Genomic DNA, 17685 nt, shown 5'->3' on the forward strand with positions numbered 1-17685 from the left:
ACACAAAATGTAACCAAGACACAAATTCTAACGAAATCTGCTAGCGTAAAATATTGGATACAAACATTGCAATAATTATTAGGCCTGTTTGTTTGTTGGACACACGACTGTTCATATAATCTATACAATAATAATAATAATATTGATAAACCTTTATTTTTTTACATAGAGAGTTAGAACAACTACTACCTCAGGAGGATTGTGGTCATGTGTGAAATTGATTTTGCTAATGTGATTTGGTAGCTGGGTAACGGTGTTAAATTACTTAATGTTACTACATTTGATCTAACTGTAAGGATAAAATCTCCTGGGATGGGGAAATGTGGGTACTTTCCAGCACAGTCACAACATGGCTAATACACTCTCCAAAAAGATGTTGTTGGAGGATGTAATGAATGGCCATGAAAATACTTTGACTGGCTGATTATAAAACAATGCATTGCATGACCATTCCCTTTTGGACCACATTTAGAATAACATAATTGTTACATATACTTTTTTGGCTTTATTATGACTATGCCTAAACAAAAACAGAATTGTAACTTGATTCTTAGCCATATAATATAGGGCCAATTCTGCATCGTCCAAAATTGACCATGGCTGGACCATGTGATTGTTACGGAATGGCTGTGTCAATGAAGCACACGACGAAGGATGATTCCAGAAAATAGTCTTTTAATCAAAACCCACAAGGAACAGGAAGAGAAACTCAAAAACAACCATCCAACAAAGACAATGACAGACAACTAGACAGAACAAGACTTAAATACACAGGTGACAGGGAGGAACTGATTGACAAGATAACTGACATGCAGCTGAACCAATAGAACTAATGAGGGTTACCATGGGAACAAATGAATGGCGGGAAACTGAACAAAAGAAACAAAGAAAAGAGTCCAAAAACAAACAGACATGTAACAGTGATCATGTTCATTTCTTTCCAACAAACTCTGTCAATGTCTGCGCACAATTTTCATTTCATTTGGCCCTGCTGGTGTGTGCAGATTTGGCTACTATCTGACTGAAACCAAACTAAAACACAAAAAAAAACTAAGGGGCCGTTTACACAACACTGTTTTCAACTAAAACGTGAAAACTTTTTATGCGTTTTGGCATTTTGGGGGTCTGAATTTGCAAACTTTTTAAAATGGGTTTCAAAGTGCAAGTTTTTGAAAACAATACCATTATTGTCTCAGTGCAAACTACAAAAACGTGAATTTGTGAAAACAGTGACATCATGCACATGCATATTACGTCATGTGTTCAGGCGCTTAGTTTTTCTTTACAACGTGACATCGCCAACTACTGGCCTGGCATGAATAATACAACGTTTTTAATAAAAAATAATAATAGGATCAGTGTGAACAGGGATCATTTTAGTTGTCTTACTTCTGTACTTAAAAAACAGTTTTTTGTACATTGTTGTCGTGTAAACGTGCCCTAAAGACATAGAAATAACCCTGACATTACGGCTGGAGGTGGAGCCGGGGGACTGGGCGGAACTGGAGACCGGAAGACCTGAGGCAGATTCACAAGTTATGGATGACAGCATACTCACATCAGGCTAGCTTATATACATTTTATTAGAATAAATGAAACCCTGGTTTCACAGACAAGGTTTAAGCTTATACGTTGGCCAAACAAAGAATCATTGTCCGATATATCAGCATTCATATCCCCTAATCTATAAATATACTTGTATCTACGCTCTCCTCGTAAAATAACTTATAAGCATGTGTAACCGGTATGTAGTGCGCCGTAGATACTTTTTTTCTTTGTGTATCATAAGCCAGGCTTATTTCAGTTAGTCTGACTCATTGTCAAATGATTTGGTTTCATAGCTAATTTAGCATATAGCTCAGGGGCGTCGCTAGACACCTTTTACTGGGGCACGTGCCCCAGTATAAATCTGCTGTGCCCCAGTAAATCTGAAGTTTGAGTTTAACAATTTATTGTATTCGTCAGTGTATTTAATATGAATTATATTGTAGGGTAATAGAAATTCTCTATTTGCAACGCAGTAATAAAACAATCAACGCTTGTAAAAGCAACGCAGTTTAACCGAAAACAGAAACTGAACCGCGCGACAGAAATCCATGTCCGCGAGCGTCTGTTTCCAAGCAACTGCAGTGCAGCGCGCACATATTTGAACACACTGAAGTCCGGTCAGGTGTTGGCACGCTATTATAGGCTATGAAAACATTACGAAACAAAAGTTTGTTGATAATACAAATAATCTTATTTTTATTCATTATTGGCTTCTGTAGATGGACATCAGACTTTTTTTTTTTGTACGAAGCAGGGACAGGGAAGCAGAAAGGAGAGATGATTAGTTTGAGGTAAGACTTGATAAACAATTTACATCATCAGACATCAGATGCAAAAGCATCAAGCCTCAGAAAAACCCATATGAAAAACCTCTGCCAAGAAATGGAATTGCACTTTACTATAGGCAAAAAAAACTTTTATACAGAAAAAGAGTGCACTAGTCTCGCATTAGCCTACAATGAATGAGAGAAGTGCAACGTGCATTATGGCGGAATAAGTCCCGTATTTTGTTCCGATCAGACTGTAAAAGAAGACGGACGACGCCGTAGCCTACTCTCTCTTCCATTGAAGAAAAGTGACGCCTTTCTTTGAGTCTGCGCAGTAGTGAGCGTGAAGTGAGAAACTTAGTTTTGAGAAAGAAAGAAATCATTTTTACCCCCTTGAATTTCTGTTTATATGCATTCTGTTTACATGCATACACACACACACACACACACACACACACACACACACACACACACACACACACACACACACAGAGACAGTGCTTTAGAAATAGAGTTGAGTTTCTGACTTGCCATTTTTGCATATTCAGTGTGTGTGTGTGTGTGTGTAGATCCGTATACATATATGAGCTACAACCCAGCAAACACAGAACGTTCCCCTAACGTTCCCGTTTGGTTCCCATTTGGTTATTTTTTGGGAACCAAACAAGAACGTTCTGGGAACGTTCCCTGTAGGTTATTTTTAGGATCTATGTTTATAACATTAAGGGAACGTTCCCAGAACGTTCCCTGTAGGTTATTTTTAGGTCTAAATTTATAACCTAAAGAGAACGTTCTGGGAACGTTCCCTGCAGGTTGTTATTTAATAACCTAAAGAGAACCTTCCCAGAACGTTCCCTGCAGGTTATTTTTAGGTTTAATTTTTATAACCTAAAGAGAACCTTCCCAGAACGTTTCCTGCAGGTTATTTTTAGGTTTTATTTTTATAACCTAAAGAGAACCTTCCCAGAACGTTCCCTGTAGGTTATTTTTAGGTTTATTTTTTATAACCTAAAGAGAACCTTCCCAGAACGTTCCCTGTAGGTTATTTTTAGGTTTAATTTTTATAACCTAAAGAGAACCTTCCCAGAACGTTCCCTGTAGGTTATCTTTAGGGTTAATTTTTATAACCTAAAGAGAACCTTCCCAGAACGTTTCCTTGCAGGTTTTAGGTTTTTATTTTTATAACCTAAAGAGAACGTTCTGAGAACGTTCTCTGCAGGTTATTATTTTAATATCACTTACTATTAACAGGCAGATTCGACAACGTCGTCAGTACGGTCCCCTAAGGTTATAAGATAACCAACAACGTTCAGATCTATTCGCAATAACTTTTTATTAATGATATTTTAAATTATGTTATATATTTTAATTCTATATGTTAAATGCTGCGTGACTTTGAAGTGTTTTAATGCGCATGCGCGTGATCAAACACTGGAGCACGTGCGCTGCGCGAGAGCAGATGGAAACGTCATCGACAACTGACAAACAACAAAACTCCCGTCTCTCGCTGTTGGTTTCACTGCTTTCAGGTAAGTTTAGACAACAAAATCTCACAAATAATACACACAAACGCCCCTGACACATTTCTTACGTGTAATTGACACGCTTCTGTTAAATATTTATTTAAAAAAAATGGTTTTATGTCTTTGAAAAAGTCCGTTAGCATCTACGCTAGCTAACCGTTTTCAAAAGACAACGTTAGGCCTAAGTTACGTTAAGTTGAGGTCTTATTTGTGAAAGTTTGGGTTTTTAAACACATATTTAGTGTAGATAACAGTTTTTGATAGTTTTGCTGGTAATTTGTCAATGGGAAGTAAGCTCATTTATTTAGGCTAACCTAAAAGAATGCACTGTATTGTTAACTTAATCAGTGACGTCACTTACCATTACCAATATTGCTAAAATGTGATTTCAGAATAGCGAGAGAAAAAATAAAACTTTACAACAAGGGGTGAGTTATTGTTTAATCATGATGATAATTCCATATGCATTTATTTCACAATATATTACCTTAAGATTTGTATATTTATCTTTTATGCATTTCACCTCTGTTCTAGCTTGGTTCCTTGTAATAAACCTATCACATGTAATATTTTTGGCTTTGTGACAAACAGCATGTTATGTTCCTAGATCATCATGCTGTGATGGCCTGCTGCACTCCCTGTCCAAGAAAATCTCTATGAACCATATGACTAGTGTTGGATTACATTTTTATTAAAAGTTTAATTTAGTTTTTCCACTGCAAAACACTAGTAAGCAAAACCACCTCAAACATGCAGTGCACTGCTGTTCAAAGGTTTGGGGTCTGTAAGATTTATGCTTTTGAAATAAGTCTCACGTTTTAAAATCATTAACCCCAAGTTTTTTCAGTGAGATTGTCCTTGAGAACCCTGTAAGCTAAATAATCAGCTAAATAATAGGCGACTAATACAATATTATAATGGTCATAGTTATAATAATTCATTTAACTATTATGATAACATGATATCCTGATGATTACTATATTTTATTTTATTTCTTTAGGTCTGTTTTGAATTATGTTGGCCAATGAGACTGACACCATACTGTCCAACTCAAAGGTATTTATGTATTTTTTTTTTATTGATCAATACTGAAATTCTTTGTACTTTTAAATGCGGTTCAGGGGGTCGACAACTTTAGGCAGTTATTTTTCACAGATTTATTTATTTAATGTTTATTTGACAGGGACAAATGCATAGAACATTGCTTTATAAAAAATTACAAAGTAGATGCCATGCATACAGGTTTATAGCCATGACTAATTTGCAACCCCTTGATATCTTGGGCAGCTGTGGCTCATACTCTTAGCCTTTAAAAATGTTTGAATTGATATCCCAAATGCAATATCAGGGGGTAAATATATCAGTAGAGTTCTTAAAGTTATGGCTTTGCTCTTGTTACCAGATGAGATAAAATCCCTATTGTTTGGCCCTGTATTCTTCAGGACAAGACCTTGATGCCATCCACAGTCAGTAGATGAAGAAGGTGAGTTTAGCCGAATTCAGTTCTCTTTCACTTTTTTTTTACAGACACGTGCACGCAAAATGAAGTCAAAATGGCGAGTTTCCTCTTGTCTTGTGTTTTAAACAGAAAGAAAACGGATGCGTGTCATTTATATTAGTTCTGCGCATTCGTCTTAAAGGGACAGCAGCCTAACGTACCCGCAGCTGTTTGTGTCGCCAATGGTGATCAAACATCAAAAGAGAAAATGACTTGTAGCTTTAGCAAAGATACATTAATTTTAAAGACTTATTTTACATTTTGATAAATCAATTTCTGTACCTGATAAGTTAGATTTAACTGAAAAACATAATGCACTGCTTATTTCAACTGTGTTTTTCTTCTATTGTATTTATCTATGCTTGTTATCTATTGTAATTTTCTATGCAGGTTCACTCCTCTACAAAATCCCCCCAATAGGGGTTATGAGGAGCGCCCAGCGGTCGAACCGGAAAGAGGTCTAAGCATTTCCGCTTTTCACTTCCGTACACATCTGCAGCGGTAGGTGATCTCTGAGTTTACTGTTAATTTTTGCTTATTACACTAAAATTCTTACTTCTGTTTTCTGCTCTATGTCGGGGAAAATGAGTAGTACAAATAGGTTCTGTACTCATAAAGTGACGTCAACATCAGCAGTAGCATTCGCCGTCAGGCAAGTGTTATTTAAATAAACTCCTGATGTACTTACAAACTTTCCAATGCCTCGTTTAATGAGTACAGAACCTATTTGTACTACTGTAGTAGTTTGGTACCATTCTGGGCATTATTAGTGGGGTAATTTACCAGATACAAACCTGGAGCCGTTAGCGCATGCACTAAACCATACGGCTGATATCTCTAAATAAACTCTAAATTTTTCAATATCGTGCAGCACTAATATTGAGCATATCTTAAAGTGAACCTGGAATGATAATTTGTGATACCAGATGAGATGTATGTATGATAGATTTTGAACTGTACTATTTTTTTTATTTCAGGTTCCAGCGGAAGGCATCAAGGCATCAGACGTTGGCCTGGACAGATGCACCTGTAAACTACACCGACCTTTGCTTTTGCATGGATGGCTGATTATTACCATGTTCTGTGAGGGTTTCATTATAGCAAAACTGAGCACCTGTGACAGTGGAATTTGTAGGTGTAAAGTCACAGAGATTAAAAAAAAAATTGATAGCAGTTTCAAACTTTTTTTCACTTTCTTTCTCATAAACAACACAGCAGTTACAGGTTTTCAAATTCTTCATTGGAGGTGAGACTTGTACATAAAAGGTAGAGCGAATTCGCAGGTCAGAGTTCACTAGACTTAAATATTATTTTCTCTGTTTTTTATTTGACTTCAGAGAGAGAGGCTTAATGGGTACCCTTACCCCTATATAAAACATTCCTTTTTTGATTTGTAGTCTGAAATAATAAATAGTGCAATATAAATAAATGCAATGTAGTGTTTTGAAATATATAAATTTTTCTATACACATTGATGCTGAAATATCTGAATAAATACATGATACCAGCAGCGCTCGTGCTCTCATATCTCCTACAGCTTGTGACACACAATCCCACCTCACTCTTTTCATTTGCTCCAGATGAATATTAATGCCATTACAGGGCTTGAATTTTGGCATGGGATTGTGTGTCCATGTAACACGTTGTCTTTTTATTTTCTTGTTAAATTTGCAGATGGTGTTGGGAGTTTAAATGTTTTGAGCGGTGTGAAGGTTGGCACATTCATGTATATTGTATATAAATAAATACTTTTTCAACTTTTTAGCCAAAGTTATAGGCTACAGTTTGCAAAAGATAGTTTTAATTAAAATGTTTGTGCAGTTTATTTATTGAAATATTTTCATGTTTGAAATATTAAATGTAAATTACTGTTCCTGAATACATTTTGCTAACGCTGTTTTTAATGACTTATTTTAGGTTGATAATTAAAGAATTAACAAAAACATGGATTGTGTGCTGATTTATTTAATACAAACTGATTGATTTACTTATTAATGATAGTTTCTGTAAATTCAATTTATTGTAATAATATATTCATAGGATTCGTAAGTGTTTGAACAATAAACAATGTAGAATATGTTTGTAGACCTATAATTTGTGTACAGGCATATCAGGATGTGTAGACGTTAGGAGAACGTTCCGAGAACGTTCTGGGAACCTTTCGGCAACGTTCCGGGAACGTTCCCCTAACCTTCCGGGAACGTTACGAGAACCTTGCGGGAACCTTTCGGGAACGTTCTGGGAACCTTTCGGCAACGTTCCGGGAACGTTCCCCTAACCTATAGGGAACGTTCTATTAACGTAAAGAAAACTTTCCTGGCTAACCAATAGGGAACGTTCTTGGGAACGTTCTGGGAACCAAAAACTAACGTTCCCAGAACGTTCCCAGAACGTTAAATTGTTAGCTGGGAATATATTGTTTCAGAGCAGCTTCACAATAGTAACAAATTAAAAAATCGCCTGAAAAGCAGCTTGGCCAACAAGCCAATAGTGTCAATATTCAGTTAATAGTCACTTCAGTGTTGATTCAGTTCAGTTCAATAACTGTATCAAACATCCTGTATAATATATAGTGTTTTTGGGCACATACATGTACATGTGACAAACTCCCATACACTTCCACTGCACACTGAACAAGCATCATCCTCATTCATTGGATCATTCATTGCAACATTTATCCTTTGTTTAAGAATCTATTATCTGCTTGATAAATAATTTATGCTATGCTGCCCACTAACATTCTTTTAAAGCTATTGTTATCAAATTTTTTGCCTTTCAAACACCTTAAAATACACATATGTAGGTCTGAGAAATCCAAATTTTCTCGGGGGAGCATGCCCCCGAACCCCCCTAGGTTAGCCAACTACCCAGCCTGGTGTTTTTTTTAAAACAAAACACCCCTGCCTGCAGCAATGTATAGCACAGAAAATACACTCAATGTTGTGTTCTGTACTACTGTCTTTGATTGTTTGTGATAACAATGAATCATTCTTTCGGATATCGGTATGCCACGGCCTCCTTAGTTACTTTTGCTATCTCAGACAAAAATGGGGGACCTGTGCCCCAGTAGAGCTTTATGTCTAGCAACGCCCCTGATATAGCTCAAACTTATGCTGGGAACTTATGCTGGGAAATAACCTGGTCCAGCACAGGCTAACTCTCAGGCACATCCTCTAACAGAATGATATTACCACTGACTCTCTCGCATACCATTATTTGACTTTATTAACCACTATCAGTCCAAAAATGAATACTGTACACAGAAAATCAACTTAAATAAGGCTACAATGATAAATCATACAATATAGACCTACAAACGTGTTCAATTATGTTGTATATTACGTTAACGCTGTATATATATATATATTTTTTTTTTTTTGTTAACGCTCTCTATATATATATTAACATAAACCATTGATATTATACAATAAAATTTAACACGTTTGTAGGTCTTGCAAAATGTATCATTGTAGCCTACAAAGTTTATATAGCCTACATATACATTACATACATATACATGCTAAAGGTTTTCTTTTCTTACTGGCTGAATGTTTTGTGCCCAAGATTTAATTAGATTGTTTTAAAATATATGAATACATTTCTCTCTGGTTTTGTTTGGCAGCTGTAGTACATTTTATGGTTATTAAAAGAACATTAGAACATTACAATAAAAAAAAAAGTTTTTTAAAGCAGAAGTTAAAATCACAAAATAAAAAATAAAAAAGCATAGACTAAATTTTAACTGATAAGATGAATCTGAGCTTAATAATTGGCATACAGTATATTTGATTTATCCCATTACAATATATATTTAATATACTCTATTATGTCTTTCAATTCAAACACAAATATACAATTGGACATTTCATTAAATAATTGTTCCTTATTTTTCCTTCTACTCTCTTTTCCTTTATTTTTTCCCTTTACCCTCCACCAACACATTAAAAAAACACACAATTAGAAAAATAAACAATAAGTACATAGTTAGACACTTTTACATATGAAAAAAGGGAAAAAAGAAAAAAAGAGAAAAAAAATGAATAAATAAAAAAACAATTAACATTCACATGTATATCAAACTCTTATAATTACACATAATTCCTAATAAGGAATTCAAGTAATATTATTTAAACAACAAATAATAATAATAATATTAAATAAAATAATAAATAAGTAAATTAAAAGGGAGGGAGGGTTAGGCCTAAATAAAAAAGGTAATTAATATATATTCATTTATTTAGAATATTCTTTGATTTAAGAGGTGCCCATATCAAAATTTATACTTTTGCTCTTATAATTTCATGTTATCCTCTCCACTTTAGAAACTATAAGTCAACATTTTAAGTGGATCAAAACCTTTAATCAAAGTTATACATGAATTTTGAACAATACCCGTTCTTGTCTTAGTACAACTTTGATGAACTTTTTTGATCCACTTCATATGTTGACTAAATCTAACCAATCATTTAAAATTGCAGGGGATTCTTGCTTTCTCCTTTAAAAGCTGTAGTAATTCTCAGTAATCTATGACTAATCTTTATATAAGTATTTGTATTTTTAATTAGCTTAACTTAAATTTGATTTTAGGTTGATGTCACTTTTTAATCTCTCTTTAGACAGCGCCCATCTTTTGGCAAATGTCACACTTTGATTATTATAGTTATTTTAATTATTTTGATGCTCATAATGCAGCAGAAGGACTTTGATAACTCTACACATAATATAACTTATTTCAGTATTTTGAGTTAAAATCTAATTATTGCAAATTATATATTTTTTTCTGATCAGCTCAATTCTGACCTGGGTTACACAAGCCTATTCATATATTTATTTTCGTTTTAACATTAGTTAACTACGCTACATTTGTTAACATTAACTAATAATGAACAGCACTACAGCATTTATTAATCTTTGTTAATGTTAATTTCAACATTTAATACATTATTAAAAAATAGTTGTAGGCTATTTGTTAATGCACTGTGAAAATGAATAAAATGTATTTTTATTAACAATAACGTTAGATTACAGATTATAGCCTACAGTAACAAATATAGGCATATTGCTCATGGTTAGTTCATGTTTAGTCAATACATTAATAAATGAAACCTCAGTGTAAAGTATTATCAAAAAGTCTCTTGTATAGGATTCAAAGTCCACATTGCGCTTTATCGCCATTCGCCAACACTCCGACCCAAGCACAACCCACGCGAGATAGGCCTAGCCTCTTGGCCTAATCTATGACACTATAGGCTCATAAATCATATTCACAGTTTTATTACAGCAAAATTATGTAGGCCTACTTACCACCCACAGAAGTGAAATTCGAAATAAAACGAAAGAGGGTTAACACGTCTTGAGGAAGAAAATTTCACTGTCTTTTAACTTTAAGCAGCTAGTTATAGACGATAATTATCAAAGAACATAGAAGTAGGCTACACGACCGATTTTGCATCGACTTGGGACTTGCACGCACATCTTTTTTTTTTTTTTTTTGTACAGAGATTATCCATAACACATGGATTTTCTCAAGGTTGCGTATCTGCTGTCATGCTTGACAGTTGTCAATGCAGGTAAGTTAATTTAATGCTTTCCTATCCACCTTATTTTGCAACGCGGAAGTAAGATTTTAGGAAGTAAGGTAAGGATTTTCTATTAATGTGTGTGAGAATAGTCAAACTATTTGTGCTACAAACAAGTGTGTTTATAATTATGACAATACATATGGTAGCCTAAGAAATAGGGGGAGAGCGGGACTCAAACTAACGCGGGGCTATAGTTGTTACACACCTGTTTTAAATACTTCCACACATATAGCATGACGAAACTTAGTGTTAGTTGCCATATTAACACTATAGCCGAAAAATCACGGAACATTTATTTTACCATAGCAAAAGTAAATTTCTCATGACTTATGTTAATTTTTCATGTCATTTTTTAGGTTAAAAACTGTGTTAGAACAATGCTATTCTTTTCATACTTTTATGAATTCTATTGAGAAAACTTGAGAAAAAGGTGAATAAAGATTGAGTCAATGTTCAGAAATGATTAATTATTATTATGTCTTGAACTATGTTGTATAGCTGTGTTTTCCGGTGTGTTAGTTGTCAAACTCAAAAACTGTTTTATTTTTAATTATTAAATATGGCATTATTTTATATTAAAAAGTTAATAATATTATTTTATTGAGAAAATATTTTAGTTTGATTAGATCAGATAGCATTTTAAGCTGTCATATGGTCATGTTACAATGTGCCCCTCACTTGTTACAATGCACCCCACCTATGGGGCATGTTGTCACATTTCACTTCCATTCTTTCAGGGTGTATCAAGAAAAAAGTATACACTATCTTAAAGTCCCCGTGAAATCAAAATTGACCCTATTTACTTTGTTAGCGCATATTACTAGTCTTGTGGTGAACAATTAATCCGTGCAAGTAAATATAAAAAAAATAAACATTTTACCATGGTAATCTTTAGTCAAAATCTGAAAAGTTACTTCCGGTCTGGAATGGCGTCTTTTTCTGATGACGTAGGCTTGAAGGCTTGGGTTTAAAACGCTTAACCACTCCCCTCAAACCGTTAGTCTACTATGAGCGAGAGATGAAGAGGAGGAGCGCTAAGTAAAACCCTGCCCTCTGTTCAATATTCCGTTTCACTGGGAAATACATCATAACACTGGAGAAAAGTCGTTTGCAACTTCCCGTTCATGGGGACTTTAATAAAACAAAACGACACTCGGTTACTAACGTAACCTCGGTTAAGTTTAGCTTACGCTACGGGAAAACTCCTTTTCTCGAGAATACGGAAGGAAAAAATGAAGGAAGGAAACTGAAGGAAAAAATTATCCTTAATTTTTAGAATGTAAAACGCATTTGCTGCAGCAGGCAGACATAGGCGAGACAGCTTGCGCACCTATTGGCTGCTCTGCGGCAACTGCTGCAACCTATCAGTGCGTCAGACATGACGTCAGCGCCAATGAGAGGCTCGCCTCACGCTGTCGTCATGGCCCGCCAAAAGGGGTGTGGCTTCAGCCTATAAAAACCCCTCGCCCAGGTTGCACAAGTGATTTCAGTCGACTGGAAGCGAAACCACAGTGCAGCACAAGCACGGCAGGCTACGCAACACTCGTTCCCTCTCTAGAGAGAACCGAGGTTACGTGAGTAACCGAGTGTCGTTCTCTTACGAGAGTACTTTCGTGTTGCGTAAGTTTAGCTTATGCTACGGGAACCCTATAAGCGCTGTGCGTGCTGAGTTTCCAACACTTATGTCCCAAGGGCAGTAGCCCGGGGCTCATGTATAAGTGAAGTAATCGCAACGGCAGAATAGGGCGGGATGACTCGGTGTTATGAGATAGGTGCATACACATATATACACAGTTAAGGCAGTATGACCACCTTAAACTGCATAAGCCCACAGGATGTTGCAGCATATCAACAGTCTAATCAAACTGGGTTGGGTAGACAATGTTAATAGCATAATCAGACTGAGAACAGTCTGGCCTGTAAGGCGGGTACTTCCAGGTTATAAAACCATACAAATGTAGACATCGAGGCCCAGCCTGCTGCCATACAAATGTCATGAAGTGAGACCCCACTTGTCCATGCCCACGACGGTCTACTATCCATCTGGACAGGGTCTGTTTCGAGACGGCTAGCCCTTTGATGCGGCCACCGAACGAAATGAAAAGCTGCTCTGTTTGCCTAAAGGCGGCAGAGCGCTCCACATAAATCCTTAAAGCCCTTACCGAGCAAAGGAGGTTAATCCCAGCCTCACTGTCAGACGCAGGGAGGGCCGATGGGGAAATAACTTGCGCTCTAAAAGGAGTCGCAAGCACTTTTGGGACGTAACCGTCCCTTGGTTTGAGGATGACCTTAGAGTCATTAGGCCCAAATTCCAGGCACGTAGCGCTCACCCGAGAGCGCGTGCAGGTCGCCCACCCGTTTTACTGAGGCTAAAGGCCCGTTCACACCAAGGACGATAACTATAAAGATAACGATAAAGATATAATTCTAAAAATCGTTCTCCATATTAAAGAATAACAGAGTTCACACCACAACTATAACGATAAAGATATGAGGAACGATATCGTTGGGATCACTTTCAAAACGATTTTTTTCCAGCTGTCGAACGATAAAACACTGACAGCCAATCAGAATCCATTCTAATTTAAAGGTCTCGCACATTTAAAATGGATCTGGATCATCAGGGCGCGTGCGTGCTTAGAATAAAAAGACCGTTATCGGCCGCTGGTGTGGACACATATATAGTTATCTTTATCGTTATCTTTATAGTTATCGTGCTTGGTGTGAACGGGCCTTAATGCCAGTAGAAAAGCGGTTTTGAATGACAGGTATTTTAGCTCCACCACGTGTAATGGTTCGAATGGTCCACCTTTCATGGCCTCTAGGACCGTGGAAAGGTCCCACGCTGGAACCGAGGGTGGCCGAGGAGGATTCAGCCTCCTAGCACCCCTGAGAAAACGGATTATGAGGTCATTCTTTCCCAGCGACTGGCCATTTACAGGTTTTGTAAATGCTGCTATGGCCGCCACATACACTTTGAGCACGGATGGGGTTCTCCCGCTATCCAACAGCTCTTGTTGGAAAGAAAGCACCACCGTTACCTCACCATCTAGCGGGTTTAAGTCATGAGCTGAGCACCATTCAGCGAACACTGACCATTTGGACGCATAGAGCCATCTAGTAGACGGAGCTCTGGCCTCTGTGATCGTTTTCAGCACTCCCTCCGGGAGGTGAAATGGTGATAGTTGATCGCCCACACATGTAGGGCCCACAGCTCGGGGTATGAGTGCCAAATTGCGCCCTGGGCCTGGGACAACAGGTCCTTCCTCAGTGGAATTGGCCATGGAGCTATGTTCCCCAGTTCCATCAGTTCTGGGAACCAGACTTGATTCTCCCATAGCGGAGCTACCAGGAGTATCGAGCATTTGCTCTCCTGACTCGATTACTCGATTCTCCCTGGCTTGATTACCTGTGGTAACAAGGCGACCAGAGGAAACGCATAGAGAGGGCGTCTGGGCCAGTTTAGGGCCAGCGCATCTCTTTCTTTTGAAAAGAACATTGGGCAGTGAGCATTGGTTTGCGATGCGAACAGGTCTACCTCTGCTCTGCCGAAAATGTCCCAGACGTTTCGCACCGTCAGGGGGTGCAGGGACCACTCCCCTGGGGAGAGTTTTGCCCTGGATAGCATATCTGGGCCCACGTTCAGGACGCCCGGCACATGCGCCGCTCTCAGTGAGCATAGATTGTGCTGGCTCCATATGAGGAGGCGTTTTGCTATAGCAAGAAGGCTCAGGGACCTGAGGCCGCCCTGGCGTTTTATGTAGGACACCACTGACGTGTTGTCCGTTCTAATCAGAACATGGTTCCTCAGTGTGGGGAGGAAGAACTTAAGGGCGTTTTCGACCGCTTTCATCTCTAGACAGTTTATGTGTAGACGCTTCTCCGCGTCTGACCACAGGCCCATTGAAGGTCTCCCTTCGTATAGGGCGCCCCAACCCGTGTTGGAAGCATATGTCGAGACTACTTTGATTCCTGAAGCGATGCCCAGGTTCACGCCGGACTGGTACCAGCCGGTTCTCATCCACGGTTTCAGAGCTGCTACACATGTCTGATTCACGTGAGACGAAGTAGACCTGATGTCCACGCTCGCGCTGGTACCCACCATCTCAGCCACAGCTGAAAAGGGCGTATGTGCAGCAGACCCAGCCGCAGCACCGTCGAGAACCATCATCCTCTGAAACACTCTGAGGGGAAGATTCTTCCCTACAGTAAATGTCGCTGATAGGCGCTGGATCGCTGCCGCGCGTTCTCGCGTCAGGCGCGCGCCACCATAGAGCTGGAGTCCAACTCTATCCCCAGAAAAGATATTTCCTGGCTGGGGGATAGAATACTTTTGGCCCAGTTGATTCTGAGACCCAACTGTTCGAGATGGGTCAGCTGTAAAGCTTTGTGTAGCACTAGTTCCTTCTTTGACTGTGCTATAATGAGCCAGTCGTCCAGATAGTTCAGGACTCTCACGCCCCTTCGTCTGAGGCAGCTTCTTCTCTCAGAGATCCTGCGAAGTGTAGTCACTCGCTGAAAGGAGACGAAATCACTTGTGCAACCTGGGCGAGGGGTTTTTATAGGCTGAAGCCACACCCCTTTTGGCGGGCCATGACGACAGCGTGAGGCGAGCCTCTCATTGGCGCTGACGTCATGTCTGACACACTGATAGGTTGCAGCAGTTGCCGCAGAGCAGCCAATAGGCGCGCGAGCTGTCTCGCCTATGTCTGCCTGCTGCAGCAAATGCGTTTTACATTCTAAAAATTAAGGATAATTTTTTGCTTCAGTATTCTCGAGAAAAGGAGTTTTCCCGTAGCGTAAGCTAAACTTGCGCAACACGAGAGTACTCTCGTAAGAGAACTACATAATTGTAGTAGACGTGTGAAATTAATGTGGGAAAAAATAAATACTCTGATTTACACAAACTAAGAAAGTCAAAAAGCGTTAGGTTGTGCCCCGAAAGCATTTTTTATGTGAATTGTAAAATTGCACAATGGCTGCCTGCTGCTTTTTTTAAAATAGTGACTCAAATTAGCTTGTCTCTAGTACAACATTGCCTGTTAATAATTAATAGTAAATAATATTGTTTATATATTCTTTCACCCGTTATCAGCATGGTTAAAAATGCTACAACCACCATCCAAATCTCTCTTGATTCATCCTGCCTATTTTTGCTTCTCTGTTTCGCTGTTCCACATCAAGTACAGTACAAAGTTCTTAACAGAGGAACCTTACTTCTCGAATATTTTAATGTGGATGACAACTTTTATAATTAACTTTACAATTTATAAATACTGTGTACTGGTGTAATATTTATCACAAGTATATCATTGTGGCAAATAAACAAACAATTCTGAATAAGAGACTAATAGGCCTAATTGTCTTTGAGGTTTATTTTCTTGCAAGAAAAGGTCAGCAGCCATACAGTCAAACAGAGTGACAGTGAGGGGAGGGCATCTTTCCTCTTTTATAGACTCAACTCTCAGAATGTCTCTAGGCCAATGATGGTGTTTTCAACCATATGTGGAACATTATTAGACTTGTTCATCAAATTTTATCCTTGACCTCCTTTCACGTACCAACACTCTTCTATTGTCATGATGGTCACACACATCTTAAAGTTAAAATTTCTTCTTCAGTTATAATGCCAGAGGAAGATAAGTCTGGAATGAAATGTAGTCATATGTTATGGTCTGTACTAATATTTCTCGTCCTTGTGTATCCACAGGTTCTCACTCACTGATGGCTTTGGCAACATATATAGTTGGACAGACACCATTTCCTGAGTTCAGTGCTGTGCTGATGTTGGATGATCTGGAAATAGCATATTATGACTCAACCGCATGGAAACCTGTCTATCGCACTAAGAGTGATTCAAAATACTATGATGAGGAGCAAAGTGATGCTGGTGTTGTATTTCAAGACATGTATAATAGCATGAAAACTCGGGATATTTATGTTAAGGAACACCTCAATAAAACAGATGGTGAGAACTATACAATATCAGCATTAACAAATAATTTAATAACAGATGTAGCTTATGTGTTTTATTTATTTTATTAAAAAATTCGATGTAAGACTTTAAGATGGTAATCATAAAGTCCAGAATATTCATTTTCAGTTCAGTACATTTTATATTGTGTCAGTGTCAGAGTGAGGACTAATAAAAATACAATTTCTTTTATTTGAAGGTGTACATGTGTATCAGAGACTTTCTGGATGTGAACTGTTGAATGATGATAAACCAGGTCCACTTCATTCCTGGGATGCTTTTGATGGACAATGTATAGAGGAGTTTACCTATGACCTAGAAAAAAACGATATCCATATGAAAAAGCCATGGATAATATCATGGGACCAAGTAAAATGGCTTCATATACAGTTATGTGAAAATGTTTATCATCCTATTTGCATTAAAACTTTGCGAAGGTACCTGCATTTGGAAAAGAACAATGTGATGAGAAAAGGTGAGAGAATCAACCTGATTAACTTCAGTATAATTAAGATAGAAAAAAAAGTATAATCAACAAATATGACCCAGACAGCGGTACTGACAGAAAATGCGTGCCTCTGAATGTAACAAATAACAACAGTAACACTTCTCATTATTCTCTGTAGTGAAACCCAGCGTGAGACTCATGAGGAAGAAACTCCCAGACTCTCAAGGGCTTCAGATCAGCTGTCTGGCCACTGGCTTTTACCCCCGTCACATTAACCTGACCCTGTTCAGAGACGATCAGCCTGTGGATTATGATCAGATCACAGGAGGACAGATTCTGCCCAAC

At 38.0% G+C, this 17685-nt stretch overlaps 1 long non-coding RNA gene across 1 annotated transcript; it reads left to right on the forward strand.

Moving 5' to 3' along the window:
- The first annotated feature begins 3740 nt into the window (after positions 1-3740).
- LOC308680397 lies at positions 3741-7271 on the forward strand. The gene is made up of 4 exons (XR_014028915.1): positions 3741-4894; positions 5281-5321; positions 5727-5837; positions 6314-7271. It is a non-coding gene; the product is annotated as an uncharacterized lncRNA (long non-coding RNA).
- The last annotated feature ends 10414 nt before the right edge of the window (positions 7272-17685 follow it).

Source organism: Scardinius erythrophthalmus, assembly GCF_964197995.2.
Source record: "Scardinius erythrophthalmus genome assembly, chromosome: 20".
NCBI lineage: Eukaryota > Metazoa > Chordata > Actinopteri > Cypriniformes > Leuciscidae > Scardinius > Scardinius erythrophthalmus.